Source organism: Lissotriton helveticus, chromosome 4_1 (assembly GCF_964261635.1).
Source record: "Lissotriton helveticus chromosome 4_1, aLisHel1.1, whole genome shotgun sequence".
Classification (NCBI taxonomy): Eukaryota; Metazoa; Chordata; class Amphibia; order Caudata; family Salamandridae; genus Lissotriton; species Lissotriton helveticus.
In genome coordinates this window covers 15,596,666-15,606,417 of record NC_136063.1, presented here as the reverse complement: position 1 = coordinate 15,606,417, position 9,752 = coordinate 15,596,666, and the positions used below count along the sequence as shown (strand labels likewise).

General features: G+C 44.6%; 1 pseudogene across 1 annotated transcript in view; it reads right to left on the bottom strand.

Moving 5' to 3' along the window:
- Positions 1-398: 398 nt before the first annotated feature.
- LOC144826903 (verrucotoxin subunit beta-like) overlaps positions 399-9,752 on the bottom strand; it is a 78,996-nt pseudogene continuing 69,642 nt past the window's right edge. Inside the window, exon 3 of the transcript XR_013609966.1 lies at positions 399-1,228. The product of XR_013609966.1 is annotated as a verrucotoxin subunit beta-like (transcript). The remainder of the gene's footprint in view (positions 1,229-9,752) is intronic.

The window sequence follows — 9,752 nt, the reverse complement described above, 5'->3', positions numbered from 1 at the left end:
AAGCAGTGAGAGCCCCGCCCCCAACACGTGCCCACAGATTAGAATCTGTACAGGATATTTTAATATAATTCTATAGTTTGATGTTGTATTACTATTTTACTGTGCTTATTTTTCATCCTCCTGTATGTAACTGGATGCAGTGCACACTCCTGACACATTTTCATGTTCTGTTTTCATATTCCACAACTTCAAGCAGCATTTAATAATAAGAGTTATTGCAAGAGTAGTATCTGGCCGTGTGGTGCCGCACATGGGATATGACGTGGTGGAGATGTGCGGACATCAGTCTGCATGTAATGTGTGTATGTCACTGGGGCAATACCTCCGAGTTCAGTGACGTAGGGGCTCAGATATGGACACTGCAGGCTTTTCTCTCTGGATGGACGGGGGATAAAGTGACAAACAAAAGTACCAGTTTCTTGGTGCAGTGCTGAAGGGTTCATGCTTCCAAGGTCAGTGTCTGTGACCCTGAATGTGATGTAGTATGACTCTCCCAATGTCCTCCACCATCCTCTGGACCAATGAGATCCGCGTGCGCATCCTCACACCCGGTTGTTGGAGGGCTGGTAGCGGATACCCCTAGTTGGCCCTTTCAGCTTTTCGCACAACATATCATCTATTCCTGTCAGCTTGTTCTCCCTCATCATCCTCTGGACCAATGAGATGAGCTCCTCCACCTGCTGCCCCCTCCTGGCTCCTTCAGCCCGGTTGTTGAAGCCCAGGTAGCGCCCCCCGCACACACCCACCACTGCTCTCAGCTCGGGACTCGAGTCTTCAATGCACTCTTCCAGGGTCCATGCACACGCTTCCAGGTCATCCGTCCCTGTGAAGAGTACTATCATGAACCTGTTTGCTTCTTCCCCGAACAGAGTCTGGATGTCCCGGACAGCATCCGCCTCCTCCGGGGTGAACCGTCCCGCCTGCATCACCAGGACAAAGGTGAGGGGGCCGGGGGACGCCCACCTCACACATTTAGCGATCTCTTGCATAATCACTGAATTTGGAACCCTGGGATTAAACAATCCGGGGGTGTCGATCACTGTGATCTTGTGTCCATTCCTCTCACATGACCCTCTCTCGCATTCTCTTGTCACTGGAATTGGACCTGCTCTGGAAACAAACTCACCCCGCCCGAGGATGGTGTTTCCGACCGCACTTTTCCCCGCACCCGTCCTCCCGACCAAAACGATCCTCAGCTCAGGGGGCACGGGAACGAAACACACAGCATCTGTAAATGGAGAAGAGAGCACAGGTCACACAGATCACAGTTCACACAGCTCACATAGATCACAGTTCACACATCTCACACAGCTCACACATCTCACACACATCTCATACAGCTCACACATCTAACACACATCTCACACAGCTCACAAATGTCGCACACAGCTCACACAGGTCACAGTTCACACATCTCACACAGCTCACACATCTCACACACATCTCAAACACATCTCACACATCTCACACACATATCACACAGCTCAAACATCTCACACACATCTCACACAGCTCACAAATGTCACACACAGCTCACACAGATCACAGTTCACACAACTCACGCAACTCACACATCTCACAAATATCTCACACAGCTCACAAATGACACACACAGGTCAAAGTTCACACAGCTCACAAGGGTCACAGTTCACACAGCTGACACAGGTCACAGTTCACACATCTCACACAGCTCACACATCTCACACTCAGCTCACACAGCTCACACATCTCACACACAGCTCACACAGCTCACAAAGGTCACACACAGCTCTCACAGGTCACAGTTCACACACAGCTAACACAGGTCACACATAAGTCACAGACATGTCACACACAGCTCACACATGCTGCATTTCACAAGTGCTAAGAACGCAGAAGTGCAATATGAAGTACTGAAAGGCGGGGCTTCCAGGACTATAAAACAGAGTTCGGTGAAAACATAGATTTGTACACAGAGACAAAAGTAGATAATACTAATGCTCTATTTGTAGTAGTGTGGGCGGTCAGTGAGGTTTACCGGAGGGCAGTGTAAAGCATTTGTTGTACTCACACAGGCAATAAATGAGACACACACTCAAGAATACATCGGAGACCAATTTGCAAAAAGAATACTTATTTTTATATAAATTTTAACACCAACAACTTAATTCCCAGGTAAGTACTTGTTATGTTAGGAATATTAAAAGTTCCGAAAATTACTCACAGTTGTGCACAACTAAGCACAATGGGGCATATTCTCAAGGAGTTATCGCTGAGTTAACATCACTTTATCGCAGCTAAATTCGCAATAAACGTATCACCCCATTCACAATGTGGTGCTAACAGCCCATAGCACCAGTTTACCTGCAATAGCATTCACGTGCCAAAAGCCGCGACAACACCACTTTGCAACATTCTCAATGACCAGCCAGATCTGCAATACAACCACAAACCATGCAATAAGGCGCGTTAGCAGCAGGAAACTAACACCTGCTCTGACCTGGTGTAAAGTCTGACCACAGCCTGCAACAGAAAAGGGAGCAAAGCCCAGAGTCACACCTGAACGACAATAGATGCCATGGAGCCACTGAATATGCAGCTGGGAGCCCCAACAGGACCCCAACACCCACCGCCACCACCCCCAGGACCCCCCTCTTCAGCCCCCCGGCCAAAGACATGCCACATCAACTACATAGAATCATGTACCAACTAATCTGCTTTATGTCGCACAATCACATCTGGTGACATGCATGTGCCGTCACAAAAATGAGCTTCACACATTCACCTTTTGTTAGAAATGGGGATCTCTGGTTGGCTAAGGCTTGCACCAAAGCCAGGCAGAGACCACCACTCTAGTCAGGGCTTGGGAGTTAAACGCCAAAGATAACCCCTGCTCACCCCCTTGGTAGCTTGGCACGAGCAGTCAGGCTTATCCCAGTGGCGATGTGTAAAGCGTTTGCGCAACACACACACACCAGCAACACACTAGGCACACCCCAAAAAGGAACTCCACACAACGTTATAGATAAAAATAGCCTTTGTATAATAATAAAACACATCAGATAGTAATCACACAATATACATTGTGCCATATGGCACGGGCAATATTTACAGGGGATTATTTACGCATGACAGGGCCACGTGGGCCACTGTCAGAATTATCACTTGGTAAAAATAGTAAAAGTAAGAATATATCATGAACTCAGAACACAGCCATTAGCCACTGGCAGACACTATATTCAGAGTCAACCTGTAACATAAATCATATCATGCACAGTATCACATAAGGCGAGAAATCTATTCTGCACCACCCTCATAAGCTGAAACCTGGTAGACCATAATGTCCTAAACGTAACTTGCATTAGGAAATAAGCTGAACAACATAACCTGCAGTAGAGAATGAATCAAACCTAGACCACAGTAGAGAATCAAACAAAACATAAGTCAGTAGGTAAAACCGAATGAGCATAAAAGCACATCTATAAGCATAAATTAAGGTGAATAAAACATACAACAAACATGATATCCTAGCACACTAGGGCCTTGTGCACTTCAAACTTAATAGCCCTTTGGGCCCACTGGACATCTCTAAGGGGCTCAAATGCCCTCTGTCCAAAGTCAGGGTGCGCTGCCTAATGCAGCGACAGTCAAGGGTGCGCACCTGGCGCAAACCTAAATGTTGCAGCTGCCCACTACTTGCTGGGTAGCTGGTAGTCTTCAATGAAGGGCCTAAATGTAGCAGCTGGCACTAAGTGCTGTGCAGCTGTGCAGGCAGAGATGGGGCAAACGAGTGTGTCTCACTCCTAGATTAAAAGAACATGTCCCCTAAAAGTAAAAGACCTAAACGGTGTAACTGCCCACTACTTGCTGGGCTGCTGTGAAAGTTAGAATATGCGGTATGGGCTCTCACTGACCCGTAGGAACAAATGCGCCACACGTTCGAGCCCTCTAAGCTCTGAAAACACCTATGTCCCAAGGAGCACATGGGCTCCTGAAATAACTATGCTCAAACTGGGGTAGCACGGACCCCTGAGGACCCCACTGGGCCCTTTAAGTAAATATAGCCAACTGTTAGAGCCATCTAGGCTCTGGAAACAACTGATGCAAACGTTGGAGCCCTCTAGGCTCTAGAACTCAAGTATGCCCAACACGTTGGAGCCTCCGGGGCCCTACAAATGATTAGGCCAGTGGGTAAAAATGCCATTACAGATGTTGCCAAACTGCTCCCTATTCTATACTAGCGCAGGTTGTGGACAACACCTGAACTGTCATCATATGCCACAGGTTTCCTCGATGTAATAGAATCTGATGGCTTCCATAAAATTGGCTGGCTAAGGGGAGGTAGAAATAGCCTAGTGGGCTTAGGTATGACAACACTATGGGAGAATCCAACAGAGGCCTCTTTCCCCTCTAAAAAGATCTTAAAAGAGAAGTATTGGGAAAGGGTCACCCATAATGTTTGGACTAATACTGATACATCTTCAATGGCGGGAATCTTCCTGGAATCAAAATGTATTCCCAGACTTGAAACCTACGGGGACTTTATCACTAAACCAAGGGACATGAAATTGTATTTTCAGCTGAGGGCAGATTCACTACCCCTACGATCTCTTACTTCCAGGTGGTCTCCACCAAGCGATAACATCTGCCCGGCCTATGGGACCCACAAAGAAACAGTCGCCCATATGATCTTTGCCTGTTCTGCCTATGCCACCCCAAGGAGGGTTTGGCTGAGCCCTATGTGCAAACTACTTGGCACAAACAGGAGTCCTGAAGCTGAAAGGCATATATGCACCAGTACTTTGCCATGTAATATAATGGTGGTTGATAAATATCTAAGGTGGGTGTGGGTAATAAGGCTAAATTCAATATCTGGGTAAACCAATTTTGAGCAAAATGTCTAGTTTGTTTAGCTCGAAGTTAGAATGTGACTGATTCAATACTAAACTGTTTTAGTTTCATTCTAAACAGATTTTTACTGAAAGGAAGCTGCTAACATGACATTTGTATTGTTTCTACTTGTCCAGATCCTAGTTCAATCAATGTTTCCACCAACCGGACTATGTATAACCCAGCTAAGACATTTTTAAGTGTGTATATTTAAATGTTGTTTTACTGTGCTTTTATGATTACATATCGATTAAAGCTAGTTTGGATTGGACTAAAGACACTCCAATGCCCCTACCATGGGCGACTGAATGCCAGAATGCTTTTTCTCAGTTACGTCAAGCTCTTTGCTCTGCACCAGTGTTAATCACTCCAGATTACACAAAGGCTTTTACACTCTATGTACACGAGAGAGATGGGTTCGCATTGTCAGTTTTAGTACAGACACACGGTGACAAGCAGCATCCCTGTGCATATTTTTTAACTTTTTCTTGATCCCGTTGCTCGTGCATTGCCTGGGTGCTTCCGCTCTGTTGCAGCAGCAGCAGTGTCCATACATCAGAGTGAAGGGATAGTCTTGTCACATAGATTGTTGGTGTTAGTACCCCATGCAGTTGATGCCCTTTTGAACCAAACTAAAATGCAGCACTTAACTAGTGCTCGCTTGACAGGATATGAATTGACACTCTTAGCCCCTCACATTACTTTGAAAGATGTTCAACTTTGAACCCAGCTACTTTGTTGCCATTATCCAGCTACTCAGCCTCAGTCACGGGAGTCTCATGTTTGTATATTCCTTACTAAGGAACAGATAAAGGGTTGGGTCGATTTGCAAGATACTCCCCTCTCAAACGTAGATGGGGTACTATAGGTTGATGGGTCTTGTTTGAAGTTACCAGATGGCACGACCTCAGCTGCATTTGCAATTACAATACATCAGATGGTAGTGGAGACAGCTCGTATACCGCAGAAGTCAGCCCAAGCAGCTGAGTTAATAGCTTTGACACAAGCGTGTGAACTTAGTACTGACTAGTGTGTGAACAACTATTCAGATAGCAGTTGTGCTTTTGGAGTGGCCTACTCTGGAAGGAAAGAGGTTTTCTTACATCCCACGGGATGCAAATAATGCATGGAGAATTGGAGCATAATCTTTTGTTTGCACTAACATACCCGAAGAAAATAGCCATTGTTAAATGTAGCGCACATAAGAAAGTGACTGATAAGGCAGGACAAGGCAACACCATTGCAGATCGGTTAGCCCGTGAGACTGCAATGCAGTGAAATACTACATCCATGTAGTAAAGTCGAGGCTGAACGTTGGCATGATGCTAAACAAGAAGTGTTAGACATACAGAGATCTTGTTCTGTGGAAGAACTTGATCAATGGTCTAAGGAGGGAACATTGGATGATGAAATAAAGAGATGAATTCATAGAAACTGCCCATAGCCTATTTACAACCTATGGTTCATATGGCACATGGGCCGGCACATGTTGGAGCCTCCGCAATAACAAAACTACTGATACAGGGTTGGGAGCATCCAGAAATTAAGCACGGCTAAAAAGACAGTACAGTCCTGTTTGATTTGTTTGCAGTACAATCCTGGTGAAGGGACACAAACTCCTACAGGAGGGTTTGCTACACCAACCACAAGTTTTGAAGTTTTGCAAATGGATTATATCCAACTTGAACGCTGTAACAACTTAAAGTATGTTCTTGAGGTGGTTTGTGCCTTCAGTAAATGGATAGAGGCATACCCTACAAAGGATAATACAGCTCTAAACACAGCAAAAGTGCTCTTGAAAGAATTTGTTCCCAGATTTGGTGTTTGCAAGCTTTTATGGAGTGATAACGGACCCCATTTTATTAGGCAAGTTGTCGAGTACGTCCTGAAAGGATTAGGGATCAAACAGAAGTTTCATGCGTTCTTCCATCCACAATCAGCAGGGCTAGTGGGTAGATATAATGCTACTCTAAAGTTGAAACTAGGGAAAATACAGGCTTCTATGTCTTTAAAATGGCCTGATGTGCTGCCCTTGGCCTTGTTGTCCATTAGATCATTGCCACATTCACGATCTGGGCTTACACAATATGAGGTGGCATTTGGAAGACAAATGAACATTTGGGGAATTCCTAAGCCACGCCCCATACATGATGTACCATGCATTTTGATGAGTGACTACCCATCACAGTTGACTGACAGTTTGATTTCTATTCATGAACAGGTTCGAGAAGCTCTTCCTGACAGGTCCACAGGTGAGGCCCATGAATTCCGGCCTAGTGACCACGTGATGATCAAAGTCTTCGAGAGCTCGAGCAGCTTGGAGCCCAGGTGGCGAGGACCGGAGCAGGTACTCCTAGCCATGAGCACCGTGGTTCGAGAGACAAACAGAAAGAACTGGGTGTACAGCACCCATTTTAAAAAGGTGCCGTCTACCTTGGTGCACTGCGCTGACTGATCATCAAGAGATTCTGGATATCGCCTGGCGAACCTGAGGAAGTCTTTCCGGACCACATGATCCCTGGAGTATCTCAATACCAACTGAGACCCCGGAAAGAGCTTGCTTTGTTGAAAAAGACTGGTTGAGCTACCGTCCTGGGTTTGTGAAAGAGAGCTGATGTGGCAAGGGGGGGAATCAGTCCTACTTAGTGACACCCGTCTTGACCCTCAGTGAAAAAACCAACAGCTGCCCGGGACTTTAGAGCTACACGATAAATTCAACGACGAAGCGATCATGTCTGTGGGAAAATCAACTATTGCTAAGATTTGTCATAAAAAGACCATATGCATTGCAAGATTTGTTATCACTATGGATGCTATGGCAGTGATAACTTGGGTTGTCGAAGAAGTGGCTCCTGCTCGGCTACTGCTGATTGCCACTACCCCAGTACCAGCTGAACATCATTACTTTACTCTTCCATTCCATGAGCAGAAGCATCGACAATCTTATCTAAACAACACGTTTATTCAGATGTTACATCACAATCACAATGCTACCAACACTACTGACTGTTGGGTGTATGGGATGATACCTGCTCAACAGAAAAAGGGAGGAATACCTTTTGTTCCTCTTCCTTTTTCTCACAATGGTTCTTGTCAAGCTTAGTTTGCGCTTTTAATTGCTTCCGGAAGAGCTAACATTACCAGTATGACTGTAGGGAGAATAAACTACCATCTTAATAAAGTATGTTACCCAGATGAAGATGGTTATCCCGAGCTGAAGTGTCAAAATGGGAATGGGAGGAGTATCGACTTGGAAACATTTCTGCGCCTTATGTCTTCCCAAATATGCGAACTATCAAGGGTAATGGACCATTTGTAATCTCTGTTACTAGAGCTAAAGCAGACTTGTGCATAAGCAGTGTAGGGAAAATTTCAGTCGGAAGAAGTGAGTATACTCTGGTTTTAGCTATTGAAGGTGCAAATAACAGTAGTTTCACATCTTCACATAACACCTACTTTGCCTGCGATAACAAGGGACATTACCATATACCTGTTGAATGGTCGGGAGTATGCTATGTGTCCTTTCTGTTACCTCCTGTGTTCTTAGCACCTGTATCAAATCACAAAGACTATCGACTATTTAATGATATCTCTAAGAACAGATATAAGAGGAAAATAAGCAATGGGGAAGTGGACCAGACTGACACTGCTTTAAAACAATATGTTGATTTTAATTTTAGCTTGTTCTTCTTTGTTGGTGCTGCACTAAATAGCAGGAAAATAAGACGATTGACTTGTGTTGTGGAAGCTGTTACCAACCAGACAGCCATGGCACTTAGGAACATTACAGAGGAACTAGATTGCAAGGATTGTGATGCTTCAAAATCGTATGGTTCTAGATGTGATTTTGGCTGATCGAGGTGGTGCATGTCACATCATCGTGAGTAGTTGTTGTGTCTACATTCCAGATCATTCTCCTTCAGTTTTTGATGCAATCTCCAATCTGCACAACATTTCTCCTGAAATCCACCCAGATTCTGGCACATGGACTTTTGCCAGCTGGTTCTGGACATTATTTGTCACCTGGGGCTAGAAGCTATTAACCATCCTGTGAATAATACTTGTAATTTTATTTACAACCTGTGTATGTATACAATGTGGTCCAATGCTTTGCTCCATCTGTGTCACTGCCTGTACACCTGCTAAGCAGAATGTTGCAAAAATAAATGCCCAGCATATGCTAATTAAGGAAATTGATAATATGATGCAGTTAAACATACAAGATGTATATTCAGATTATACTAAATCATAAATGTCTTTAGCTAATGCTAAAAGGGTTGTCTGTTGAAAATTGGCAGCGATTACTTTTAGCATTTAGCTGAAGCCATCTTGTTTCCGGCAGTCATCTTGTCTGCCATGTGCTCACCATGTGCTCTGTACTACTTTACTGTCATTTACCCTTGTGCTCTGCTTATGGACTGGCTAAATTTAGGCTTTGCTACTCTACACATGCGCAGAATAAACTATAACTGTTCATACACATGTTATAGTCTGTAACTGTCAAGTTATTGTTATCGGAGTCAGGAAACTGCTAGCTCCTCCTTACTGTTGACTGTGCCTTTTTGTATGGCCATTTATGTACGTAAACTCACCTATGTGTGCTTGTACCGCCTTCTTTTGAACCCATTTGTGGGTATAAAAGGTCCATGATCCTTCTACTCCGTGTGCTACTTCATAATCTACCGAAGGGTGTTGTGTGAATGTAGTTCCACCTCATGAGGTCTGATAGAGATCTTGTTTTATTTTTCAGTTTCCATACCAACTTCTATTTATTGGTCTGAAGACTTATGTGGAGAAAAGGGCGAACCGCTAGCACTGGTAAGCGTGGCTGAGGCCCACCACAACACTTGGACTGCTGCTCTAAAGAACTGCTGCCCCTCTGT